Source organism: Chenopodium album, chromosome 5, assembly GCF_948465745.1.
Source record: "Chenopodium album chromosome 5, dcCheAlbu1.1, whole genome shotgun sequence".
Taxonomy (NCBI): Eukaryota; Viridiplantae; Streptophyta; class Magnoliopsida; order Caryophyllales; family Amaranthaceae; genus Chenopodium; species Chenopodium album.
The window spans coordinates 74,517,663-74,532,005 of record NC_137838.1 but is presented as its reverse complement, the minus strand read 5'-3'; the positions used below and the strand labels follow the sequence as shown (position 1 = coordinate 74,532,005).

The window sequence follows — 14,343 nt, the reverse complement described above, 5'->3', positions numbered from 1 at the left end:
AGTAATACATTGACAAGCGTAAAACCCCTTATGGTGCAATTAAAAAAAAATATGAAGTATTAGTAATATCAATCTATTTAGTACTCCCTCCGTTTTTTTTTATTTACATCACTTGGTGATGTGCGGAGTTTTAAGAGGATAATATAATATTGTGAGTGAGTGAAAAATCTATATCTATACTTAGTATTTAAAAACTATAACCAAGAAACTAAGAAATACACATGTCCCCATTCATTCTGTTATACTTTTCTAAGCATAGTGCCACATGTCATCTTACACTATTAATTTTTTATTACTCCATACACCATTTTTTTTTAATTCTTTCATTAAACTTATAATTCATCTTTCATACACACTTAATCTCTTCATCTTCATCTCTCCCCTTTAATTCAACCTTTTCCTATTCTCTCTTTAATTTTAGCCCTTCCACCTTCTATATAAGCTTCTTTTTCGATTAAAGTTTCAAAATTTTAATTTCTTTAATCATGTTTCCGATTACATATTATACCCTATAATGACTTACTAATATTTCCTCACTTATCTATCAATACAATTTTATATGAATAACCCGTGCATCGTACGCGCCAGAAGACTAGTTTATTATAGTATAAGTTAGATGGGGGATCATGAAAGAGAAAGAATGTGATGAGAGTAAATATTTTTATTATATAAGTGGGGACCATGAAAGAGACAGAAATAATAAAATAACTTAAGTGGGGTTTAAAGTAAGAGAGAGAAATAATAAAATATAGGAAATTTTGACCTTTGCTACCTATCAAACACATCAGTTTCATTTTTGCTACCTATGAAAACCTTTATTTTATTTTACTACCTAACATATGCCCTTTTTTTTAACTTTTGCTACCAGTTAACGTTTTCAGTTAATAATTCCGTTAGTGAGATTCAGCCACCCTCATTACCACCTTCCGACCACCACTACCTCCTTAGCCGGCCACCCTAAATGGCTCCCCGTCAGCCACCAAAATTAAAAAAAAAATAAAAAATTTAAAAAACCAGCCACCAAGTCCATCCCTCCCGTTAGCCCCCTCCCCCCTAACGGTGGACGGCGCCGGCAAACCCAACCCCCCTCCTTTCCCCCACCACCGCAGCCCCCTCCCTCCCCCCACCATCCACTACAAGAAAAAGGGGTATTAGCGACGGATAAAGTAGTCGCAAATCCGTCGCAAATCCGTCGCAAAAATGGATTTGCGACAGATTAGCAACTACTTTGGTTAGTTGGCAAAGACCTCGTCGCAAATCCATTTTTGCGACTAATTTTTGAATAGTCACAAATTTTGCAACGGATTTGCAACGACTTTGCAACTGTCATTTAGTGACTAACTCTTAAATTTTAGCAACTAAATTATTGTCCGTCGTAAAATATTAGCGACGGATTAGCAACTACGGAAACTAATGTTTTAAAATTCTTTTTGCGACGGATTAGCAACTACAAGACCAAATTTTGCGACTAAGAGACAACTTTTGCGACTACAGAGACTAATTTCTTTGCGATGGATTTGCAACTAGAGGCCAAACTTTTGCGACTACAGAGACTAAATTGTTTCGGGACGAATTAGCGACTAATTTTTGTGACTACCAAAACTAGTTTTTTGCAACAAACTAGCGACTACTGAGTCTAGTTATTGCAACATACCAATTAGTCTCCATAAGAAATCTACCGTCGCTAAATTTTTGCGACTGACTATTAATATTTGGAGACCTTAATTTAGTGACGGCCAAATTTCAATTAAAAAAAAAGTAGCTACACATATATTCAAATAACCAAAATGTTAATTTTATTCAAATATCCAAAATATCATCATCAATTTTGTATCAATATATTAAAAAACAATATTAGTAACCATAACACTAATTGTTTCAAAAATCAACTCTAACATGACAAATAAGAACTAATGATGATATACATTATGCAGTAAGGTGAGAAGTAGGATCGTTCTTGTAGTAAATTTGTGAAGCACTCTCTAAACCATAAAATTTTCTATTCTTTTGCCCACCTACAACCTTCAAGTAGACTTTGTCGGGGTTTATCTCAACTCCTTTTTATATTCCTCAAGTTTATCCATATATTGTCCCTGCATTAAGATATGTATTAGTAATTATGGTCTGAATTGTTAAAACTTAAAAGACTAAAACAAATAACAACACTTATAATAAAATAATTATTGTAAACAAATATTAGAATTTTTTTGGCATATTCTCCTTTGTAAATCAAACAATTCCCTCCAATAGGGTATCGCTTCAAAACCTGTTTCAATTCACATTATGCCATACCACGTTAATCATTTGATTAATGCCCTCATCCTCCAACTCAATCACACAAACAAATAAATAATCTAAAAACATTAACTACCATATATATATATTTTTTGTAATCTTAGCAAAATATATAAGTATACTCATACCATGACTTGATGAGTCTTTTCACCCATCTTTTCAATTTCATTATTGCCCACATCAACAGAATGAGTGCTCTCATATCTGAATAAGTTGTTAGCACTACAAAAAAACAAAAATAAAAAAAGGGGACATATAAAAAGGAGGAGGGATAGGCTTTGTTAGGTATTATGTGGTAATTAACTAACTGTATTTTTTAATGTTCTAGCTGATTTATTTTACAAAAAGCAGCCCAACTTCCCTCATTTTCTTTACTGTTCTTTCTGATTTATTTTTCTCTTGCTTAAGTTGTGAGAAATCGAGTGAAAGTAGTAGCAGTTCATTACAAAATAAAGGATAATTCATAGACCCTATAAGTAATGTATAATAACAGAGCATAATGCCAAACACCTGATTTATTCCAAAATTTTAATCCAAAAACGCTGCTGACATGGGAGTAGTTGGGATCATTTGTCAACATTGTACATATAAAAAGGGAAGGAGGAGCAATGGGATTAGTAGTGAATTTCTTGTGTAATTCAGTAACCCATGAGATTTGTGACTTAAAAGTCACCCTTGTAATAGTCGTTTTTGCTAGAATGAAACCCATTCCTTTTCCTCAGTTTCTTATTTCTTTAAAGTTTGCATCTTCACTGCGTGTTGTCTTATTTTCTGGTGAGTAATAGTCTAGTTCATTACATGAACAGGTAAATGATGTCTATACCAGCAGATACAACCAGATTGCACAAATATAGTTCAGAGACATATATATATATATATATATATATATATATATATATATATATATATATATAATCTAAGAAAACAAAACACAAGCCTACAGGGGCTACAACTATATCAAGCATTCAAAAAATCACAAAAATAACTTTGATTTAGCTCTAAAAAGCACCACACCACAAGAATAGCTTTGAACAAACAAGGTTAAACTTAACTCATCCGAAACAGGTGTAAAGATAAGTGTCAAAAAAAATGAACAAATTTTCAACAAGATTGACATAGAATTTGACACTAAAGAGTGCCTCTGTTGCATCCAGAATATTTGATTACTCATGGTTGAAAATCTGATTCCGGTGATAGGATTCTGTCATCCAGATAAAACTTGCTAGAAAAACATAAAATATTAACATACAGATTATACAACCAAGAGATTAACATAACAACAGACTAACAACAGATCAAATGAGGTGCATCAATCGAGCACAGGTGGGTTTCATTATAGGTTTTGGCTTAAAGTTTAGAAAAAAAAAATGACAGTTAATGGATGCACTTGTAAATGGTCAGTGATCTAATTGTCTCAGGACATAGGAAATTGAACTCTACTCTAATATGAAATGCTTTTCACAGAGAATTAAAGACTCAACCAGGCCATGCTTTCCATAGAGAATTAGAGACTCAAAGCTAGTATTCAAACATATAGCTTCCCTAGTTTAAGAGAAATGAATACAAGAAAATGTCTCAAATTTTAACTAGTAGGAAAAATCACCATCTTTTAGGTTATCTCCACACATTACATGATTAGTCGGTCACAAAAATCACACTCTAGATGAGTCCTACAAACAACAATCAACTAACCTTAGCTTCCTAGGAAACTCACTCAAAAACCACTGTAATATATTCAACACTATCATCATATGTTAAAATAATTTCTAACACATGAACTATTAGTATTACCACTAGTAGGAAAAAAGCAGCCTGGATAAAGCAACAGAAGACATCGAATAAGTCAAACAAACCGAAAAATCCTCATCCAACTGATGTTCTAATGAAATACGAATAAGACTTCAACATTTAAATCCCACAACTACAGGGGAATACCATAAAGACTTCCTATCACCAATATCAAGCAACTATTTCAAATTATATCTAAGAATTCATACCTTCAAGGTGGCATTTGCTTCTTATTCCCTAATTGCAAGGTTATGCTCCTCTGCCTCTATGATGTGTATTCCTCAATTTGATTCCTCATTCCTTCAAACTCTCGTTCCCTATGTTAGATTCCATTTTTCAGTAGATCAGCCTCATAATATTAATATAAAGACAAAAAAAATATGGAAATGAAAATCATAGAGTTAAAATAATAAATACAAAGAGTGTTTAATTTGATCGCACAATGGTTGTAGCCGTGTTTGAATACAAACACCAGTGTCATTGGATGTCACCTAATATGCTGTAGCCAAAAGAATTATAAAGATTAAATCCAAAAAAAAGTGGCAAAATAGCAAAGGAACAACAATAAAACATACGAGTAAATAATTTTCTGATGGAAAAAGCATCTTATGTTCAAAACTAACCTCTTCTTCCCAGTCTAATTCTTCACATTCACTATCACTAGGAGTCCAATTCACTTACAATAGTCTGTTCACCACCAAACTGGCGCTGCTGCCAATACCCACATGCACCACCGCCTGCCAACACGCACCATCACCCGCGCAAACCCATAACTTCACCTAATCCAAGAAGTTGAAACAAATAATCACATAAACCTAGAGAGTGAAGACTTACAAAGTTACAAGTTCAAGAAGTTTAAGGGGCTTATGTGAATTGATTTTTTTTCCTGAATTGCATCACATCTTATCCACAATCAACATCATTTTGCTGGAAGGACACTACAAGAACCCAAAAAAAAAAAAACAAGGGAATCAACAATTTTTATTATAACTGGATTTATTTAATAAACTTATTTCATTGCATACTTTTATTCTTTGTAAATGAAAGAATTGGGAAAGTAAATGGCATCAAGCTTAACCAGGGATCAAAGATTTGGCAAGTAGTGTACGAATATAAAGAGTGTAATTGAATCCTAAAGAAAGAATTTTTTTTATAACCAAGTATATAATCCAAATTAGAAATGGTGCGTAAATGTAAAAAGTGTCAGCTAAACAAATTAAGATGAAATTATCAAAACTGAAAATATGGCACCACTTGTCCACTTCAATGATAAACTAGAATTATGAAGCTATACTCATTTGGAGGTGATAACACCATAATAAAGAACCAAAGAGCATAAAATAGTTTTTACAAATTACATCTTCGTTGTTTCCCAGCCCAAGTATAATGCAAATTACATCTTCCTTTAGTTGTTTATGAGGAACATGCGAATGGTAATAATGAAATGGTAATTATAAATATACATTTTTCAGCAACACTAATAATGGAATGGTAATTACAAATACGCAAAAAGCCCCAAAATTTCACTAATAATTTCAATCTTCCATCACTTCAATTGAATTTCAGTAAAATTCCTATTAATTATCAAACCCAACAAGATATATAACAAAAATCATGCAAAACCATGTAGATATATACGATTAATTAAAAACGCAAGTTTTGACATTGAAACTCCAAAGCAATTCAATAAATGGAAAAATTTAATCAACAAATTGATCTCAATATAAAAAAATAGAAAAAAACACACTAGAGATTAGAATTGGAATAGATGAACATAAATAAATAAACGAACTTACATATAGAGGAATTTGTGCCGACGTCGGTGTACAAGGAATCCGGCGATATGAGCGATGGTGACGGTTGCAGAGGCAGATTGATGGAGAAAGTGAATAGATGAGAGAGGAAGATAGAGAATTGGGGGTTTTTTCAGTTGTGAGCAGTGACTCTAGGGTTAGACTCAAGAACTCGGTGCCTGAAAAATGAAGAAGCGTTGATGAGGTGCGCTAATAAGCTGTATTATCCTGTCATTCACTAATAGTAAGTTAGCACCCACTAAAAATTGCTTAAGGGGTTAGCTTATTTGGTCAAATTTAATCATATACTTCGTATTAGTTTAAGACATCTCATGTATAGGTTCTTCACTTCTTTTTATTAGGATCTTGCTAACGAACGCTCCATGAGCATTGGATAAGCATTTAAAATATTACTTAAAGTGGACAAGTGGTATTAACTTGGGATTGCATGACAAAATCGCGGGTTGATCGGTGTTATTAATGTTCATTTTAAGTTAATCTTTCTACTTTTAGCTAGCTAATCCAACGCTCCCGGGATTTTTGTTAGCTTTTGCCTTCTTATTATCAACATTTTATTACCTATGTTTATTGATAATAACAGATACTCATGTACAATATTCAAGTAGTAAATAATCGATTTACCTTTGCCTTACAAGGCTACAAGCGTTTATCATCAATGCTAAATGGAATGTAGAAAAAGCTCAAATAACAACTAATTTTTGAAAAGGATGAATATCAAACTGGTAACAAGATTTCTGACAGAATAGTTCAGTCTCATTTTTGTGACTGGTTATTAAGGTGGTCGCAAATATCAGTCGCAAATTAGCAACTACTTAGCATCTGCTTCAAAATTAGTCGCAATATATGCGACTACCGGTCTTTTTCAGTCGCAAAAATATTTTTTGTGACCGAATATTATGGTAGTTGCAAATATCAGTCACAAATTAGCGACCGCATAGCAACTACTGCAAAATCAGTCGCAAAAATTGCAACTACCCGTCTTTTTCAGTCGCAAAAATATTTTTTGCAACTGAATATAAGAGTAGTTGCAAATATTAGTCGCTAAATTGACTTTTTCTTGTAGTGATCGCAGCCCCCTCCTTTCCCCCACCATCGCAGCCCCTTCCCTTCCCCCACCATCGCCATCGCAGCCCCCTCCCTTACCCCACCATCGCCATCGTAACACTAAAATCGACCCAAAAATCGATTGCCCCCAAAATTGACCCAAAAATCGATTTCCCCCAAAATCGACCCAAAATTGGAGATAATCACTAGCCCCGAGACCGTTACCTTCGCCGACGAAGCCGCACCCTTGTTTTCCGGCGAAATAGAAGTCCATTTTCCCGTAGAAGCCGCAATCTGTGGTGGTTGGGGTCGGGGCAGCAAGAACGAGGGGAAAAAGAGGCAATGGATAGGCTGCGTTTGAGGGCGCCGACAGAGGGGAGGGGGTTTAGGCGGCGGCCGCCGGCAGAGGGGAGGGGGGTGGTTTGGTTTTTTAAAAAAAATAATTTTTTAATTTTAAATTTATTATTATTAAAAAAAAGGGGAAATTCTCTTTGGTAACACTCAATTTTTTATTTTTCTCAATGGTAAATTGGGAAAAAAGTTATTATCTTTGGTAAATTTGAAGTTTTGGCTACCAAAGAGAACAGATTTTTTAATTAAAATAACTTACTATGGTTAGTTTTATAATAATTAAATATTTTTTTTATAAAAAATAATAACCACTCCTCCCCCACCAGCCCAGCCACCCGCTGGCCGCTCCCCCTCCCTTCACAGCCGGCGTCTGCCTACCCTTCTCTGCCAGCTCTTTGACCACCCCTTCCGGTCGACCCTAGCTTGACCTTCACCGGCGACTACTCACCATTCGTCCACCATTTTTACAGAAATTCGAGGTCGCCAATTGGAAATTAAAAGATCGAACTAAGAAATCAAAACCCCTTTCACAAAATTCAAAGTTCATAGAAAAAAAGATGAACCTGGTAGGACGCATGGCGGTTTTGAGGGCGGAAAGACGATAATCGAAAGAACCCAAAACTGAAACAATATTATAAGTGAATGTTTGGCTCTTTTGAAGTGATTCCCGCATTAAAGTTGCTTTAGAGCTTTAAGTATCCATTGATTCTGCTCCTCCTGCAACTGGGTGTATTGGCAACCCCATTTTTACTGCATTCTTCTACAATTCGAATTGGAGGAGAGAGAATTGAAAGAGATTTTTGGGTATTTGATTTGATTTCAGAGGGAATTGAAATGAATTAAATTGAATTGGATTGAATTTGAGTTTTTTAATGGTGGTGTTGGTTGACGCTTTCTCCGATTTAGGGGAAGGGGAAGGGTGGAGAACTGGAGAATGGTCGGCGATGGGCAGGAGGGGAAGGGTGGAGAGGGGTCGACGATGGGCAGGAGAGGAAGGGAGCGCTTCTGGATGGGGGCTAATTAATGGTGGATGCGGGTTAGGGTGAGGTGGATTTTGGTTGTTGGTGGGGACAGCTGGTGGTTCTGGTGGGGCGGAAGGCGGTTCTGGTGGGGCGGAAGGCAGTTCTGAACTTCTGATGGGGCGGCTGACGGCTCTGACGCACTACAAAAAAAAATCAATATAGCATCAACTAAAATTTGTTGCTATTCACCAAAAATCCGTTGCCAACTCTATTTAGCAACGGGTTGGAAACAAAAATTTGTTGTTGCTAAAAGGCTTGTTGCCATGAGATTTTGGAAACCAGTTGCAAAGCAATTTTGTTGCAATATTACATCAATTTAAATATAGTTTCCATGATTGTTGCTGTTTTTGGTGCATTCGTTGCCAACTTTGGCAACAGATTACCATTGGTTGTTGCTAAAATTAGCAACAAATTATTAATGTTAGTTCCTAAAATAGCAACAAATTATTAATGTTGGTTCCTAAAAATAGCAACAAATTATTAAAGTTGGTTCATAAAAATAGCTACAAATCATTAATATTGGTTGCTATCAACACTACAAGACAAAAACCCAATCCCTATTAGCAATTCGGTTCAACCCGATCTCGGCCTTTACCAATCTGAAATCTCACTTAGGTTAGGTCAACTCGGCTCGACTTTGCATATAAGGCTCTTTGAATCCCCAGTCTTATGAATCGCATTTGGTAGGAGTGAAACTTGCGACCTCAAAGTCAGATGGTGAATCTCTTAACAACTATACCAAGTACTATTTGTTTACTTCTATGCATATAATTTATAATAAGTGAACAAAATATTAGAGACTAAATTGAAAATTTTGTCTCCAAATTAGGGACAAAATCAAAAATCCGTCTCTAAATTAGAGACGAAATTGAAATCCGTCTCTATTTGATGTCATTTTAGCAACAAATAATTTTATACATTATAGCAAAAAGTGGCTTACGTATAAATTAACAACAATATGTAACACAACTCGTTTCCAATGGCAACAAACAAAATAATGCGTTATCAATTAGCAACAATAATTTAGAAGACTTGTTTCTAATGGAAACAATTCAAAAATTCATTGTATTTGTTTGTTTCTAAATCAATACAAATAAAATATTTGTTGTCATAGTTTGTTACTATTTGGCAACAAGAGAAAAATATGATGCCGTCTAGTAACAACTAGTAAGACAATTTGTTTTAAAAAGCAACAAATCAAAAATATGTAGCCATTGTTTATTAAAAGCTAAAGCATAAAATGTCGCTTTTAATTAGGCAATGAAAAAATTTAGATTCGTTGCTATTTTGCAACATTTTAAAATCTGTTGCCAAACTTAGTTGCTAAAAAGCTTTTATTTTTGTAGTGACGGTTGGTGGGTGTTGGCAGTGAGGGATGATCGTGCTAGGGGAGGGGTGGGTTTTTTTTTTTAATTATTTATTAAATAATCTAATTGTAAAATATTAATTTTAAAATTATTTAAATTTTAAGAAAAATAAAAAAATTCTAACTATAGTTAATTATTTAACTTAAATTTGTCATTAATGTTATAGTTAGCTTAATATAAAAAAATGTAAGTTTATCATTGATAATAAGATTTTTCACAATTTACCACTGAGAAAATTAAAAAGTATAGTGTTACCAAAGAGAATTTCCCAAAAAAAAACTTAACGGAACTCTAACGGATTCCGTTAACTGGTAGCGAAATTTAAAAAAAAAAATTTGATAGGTAGTAAAATAAAATAAAACTTTTCCCACGTAGCAAAAATGAAATACACCTGTTTCACAGGTAGCAAAAGTCAAAAAATTCTAAAATATAATATAAATTTACCAAATAAGGAAATGATGCATTAAAAAAAACACCCCTTAAAAGGAAAGTGATGCATTAAAAAAAAAAACAGAGGGAGTATTTAAAATACAAACCATCTTCCCCATCATGTCACATATAAAATTTATTTTATTATTTTCCACCAATGTCACATGTCACCTCGCATTTTCATTAATTAATCCCTTTTCTCATATTAAAAAAAAAAAAACCACACTACTCGTAGCTTTTATTCAATACATGTATGAATGTTATTTGATTCACTCTCCTAGGGATGTCAGTGGGGCAGGTCAAATGGGAGACCCGCCCCAATGGGGCGGGAATGGGTCTTGGTTTGGCGGGTGGTGGGGCGGGGATGGGGACAAAAACCATACCCGCCATGGGTGATGGGGCGGGGGTGGATTTTAAGTTGTACCCGCCCCATCCCCGCCCCGCCCCACCCGCCCCACTTCGTACCCGCCCCATCCCCACCTCATACCCACATCTGTATATCTTTAAAAGCAAAATTATATACTTCTATACTATTTTATAAAATAATTACGTGAAATAAAATATTAATTATAATACTTTGTACTATACTTATATTATAAATAAAAAGGTGTGTAATTTTAAGAATGTTTTTATTATTATTATAATCCGTATTAATAATGTAGGATTGTGTATTTGAGAGACGGAGATTAAGTGGGTCTTGGGTGGGAATTAGGTGGGTCTTTGGTGGGGATGAATATCCAAGTGGGGGGTGGGGCGGGGATGGTTTTAGAGTTGTACCCGTCGGAGCGGGGATGGGGATGAATATTGGACCCGCCGCGGGGATGGGGATGGGGATGAGTATGAAAATATTAGGAGGGGATGGGGATTGGAAGGCCAATATCCGACCCACCCTGCCCCATTGACATCCCTACACTCTCCCCCAACTTAATATCTTCTACAATTAAATTCAATTTCCACTCCTTCTTCTCCATTATAAACTATTCAGCTTTCATTTAAAATATATTATAAAATAAAATTTCATAAATTTCAGTCTCTGGTTCAGTTCAGCTCCAATCTGCTCTGCCCTGCTCTACTATGTTGAAATATGTTTTGCTCTGTTTTAATGAAATCTGCTCTATTGTGCCCAAAAGCTCAAAAGAATAGGGCCCAACTCTAATTATATACCTTTTTTTTACGAGAACTGTAATTATGTACTTGATACCACAATGCAAGGGGATTTATACTCTGTACTAATCTACTATTATTAAAAAGGAAATTTTGTGAAAAACTATTTATTATAGTTCAGAATTTGCGAAAAACTATCTATTTAAAAAAATGTTGTAATTGACTACCTAACTTTTGAAAAATGTTGTAATTTACTACCTTACGCCGGATTATCGTTCAGGAGTCCGAAGTGTCAGGACACACATTACAAATGCTAGAGTTTGATAAGTTGAGATAATGATATAATAAATGAACGACAACTTAAATAGGTTTAAACTAATTTGAAAGTAAGCACAGTACAACTTAGCTTAGGTAGAGTTTGCTAGCACCTTATAGATAGATGCAGCATTCCCTCGCCATGCAAATACATACATACATACACACCATATTTGGGAAGATAACATACATTATATTGTACCTTCCTTTATTTAATTGCTACTAGAGAGTAGACTCTTTCTTAGAGAGTACATAGTTAATAGAATAGGGATAATGGGAGGCAAACACCAACACAGTGATAGGGTTCGCAACACCCATCAACATATGGTATGCAAACCTCCCCAATGCGTGAGTGGCAAGTAAGGCCGTTATTATTAGATTTTTTCTCGACCTCTCGGCGTATGATGGCCAAGAGGACGGGATCTGAGAGTGGTCCATTGCGGACACCCAATAGGGGTTCATCAGCGGTGGCTTCTGTCGCAACCACCAAAATGGCTACGACCAAGATTGCCAAACTTACTGCCTTCTTCATCTCCATTATATTTTTTTCACTACTTTTTGTATTATGTGTGGTGTTTTAATTTGTGTGTTTAAATTGATTTGATGATAAAACCAGAGGATTAAGAGGATCCTTTATATAGAAGTGATGGTGTGTGTCTTTGACATAACAATAATTGAGGAGGATTGTAGAAATCTTTGGTAGGTCTTCTTGTGTGTGTTTCAAATTTATTGTCACGTTTTTACGTTTTTTATAACTCTTGCGATAATTAATTTATAACTAGTTTTTGGGCCTAGACGGTGCTTCGGATTATTATATGGAATTGAACATTAATATACATTGTAATGTATGATTCAATTTTCGTGAATTAAATTTGTTATTCATATTGTCATTTGCTAGATTTTAATATTTTGTATTTAAAAGATTGCATAAAAAAAATCGCATAGCTTGGTGGTAAGACACTAAGTTCCAGACTTAGGACCTGTTCACATTTACTGAGCTGAACTGATTGGAGCTGAACTGAACCGACCTGAACTGAACTGAAATGATTGAAACTGAACTAAATTGAGCTGAAGTGAATATTTTATGAGAGAGGGAAATTACAAATTAGGAGCTGAATTGAACTGAACTGAATTGATTGGAGCTGAACCGAACTGAACTTTAGTAAATGTGAACAGGCCCTTAGAGGTTGCAGATTTAAATTTTGCATGTGGAGAAACTTTATTATTATTATTATTATTATTATTATTATTATTATTATTATTATTATTATTATTAAATCTCAAAAACAAAAGTCATACAACATACAATAAATTAGTGGGAAGCCGAGATACAATCTGGGCCTGCACTCCTCTAGCTATAGCAAAGCCTACCCTAGTGATTTTTTTTTTTGGTGTTTAAAGAGCCATAATAAGGGCGTGGATGAGAATCGATCCTAGGATCTCCTGAAATCGGGAGGGAAGCTCTAACCACTTAAGCTATCCGTTACTCTCAGCCTACCCTAGTGAATATATGAGCTGCATTGCGAGCCCCATTATTATTATTATTATTATTATTATTATTATTATTATTATTATTATTATTATTATTATTATTATTATTATTATTATTATTATTATATCTCAAAAACAAAAGTCATACAACATACAATAAATTAGTGGGAAGACGAGATACAATCTGGGCCCCCACTCCTCTAGCAATAGCAAAGCCTACCCTAGTGATTATTATTATTATTATTATTATTATTATTATTATTATTATTATTATTATTATTATTATTATTATTATTATGAGTGCATGCATGACATGCAATTAAAAACAAATGGAAAGAGAGCCAGACAGCCAGTGGCGTAATGAATAATTGAGTGGATGATGTGGCGTAGTGAGGAGAGTTAACGTGACACGTGGACGTTCTTAACAACACCTTCTAAAATTTTAATAGATAGATTTTAAAGTATAGATAGATAGATTAGTAGAGATTTATGTCCAAAAATTAATTTAATAGGTTTATTTATTTCAGAATAGAGAGTTCATGTAAGATTTTCATAAATTTAGAGATTTTGCTAAATGACCAAAATTTCTAAATTGAAAAACATTATTAACATAATGGGTTAGTAATTACTCCCTCAACCCTATCTAAGAATTTTTAGGCTGGCTCAATAAAGTACATACTTTATGAAATGTAAAATATTATATATATATATATATATATATATTGCTTTATTAAGAATTATGTGTTGAAAGTATGTGGTAACCAATTTGTTCTCTATGTTAGATAATAAATTATAATTAAATCACCAATATGAATAATTTTGAACTTACTGACAGGCCCTGTTTGATTCACCTTAATTTTGATGAACTGAAATTATTTTTACTGAACTGAACTTATTTTTACTGAATTGAAATTATTTTTACTAAACTTAAATTATTTTTACTGAACTAAAATTATTTTTTTACTGATTTTCTATTATAATTCTTCTTTAAGAAAACTGAATTTTACTGAACTGAACTTATTTTTATTGAACTGAAATTAATTTTACTAAACTGAACTTATTTTTACTGAACTGAAATTATTTTACTTAATATTATTTTTTTAAGGTGAAGAGAACAGGGCTTTACTCTTAAACTAGTTTAAATTAGTAATAATTAAAACTTAATTGATTCCATTTCCAAATTGTACCAAACATGCATTAATATTACAGCCCATAGATGTCAAAATAAATCACTGTATATGTCCTTCGTAAGTCGTAACAATTCCCATGTATATGATGGCAACTTCATTGGACAAATTTGTCTCTGCTAGATAATATGGAGTT

At 33.8% G+C, this 14,343-nt stretch overlaps 1 long non-coding RNA gene across 1 annotated transcript; it reads right to left on the bottom strand.

Moving 5' to 3' along the window:
• Positions 1 to 1,777: 1,777 nt before the first annotated feature.
• On the bottom strand, positions 1,778 to 6,143 carry LOC145631051 (uncharacterized). Its single transcript, XR_014112329.1, has 4 exons — positions 5,880 to 6,143; positions 4,707 to 5,021; positions 4,293 to 4,582; positions 1,778 to 2,093 (listed from the first exon to the last, which is right to left on the bottom strand). It is a non-coding gene; the product is annotated as an uncharacterized LOC145631051 (long non-coding RNA).
• Between the last annotated feature and the right edge of the window lie 8,200 nt (positions 6,144 to 14,343).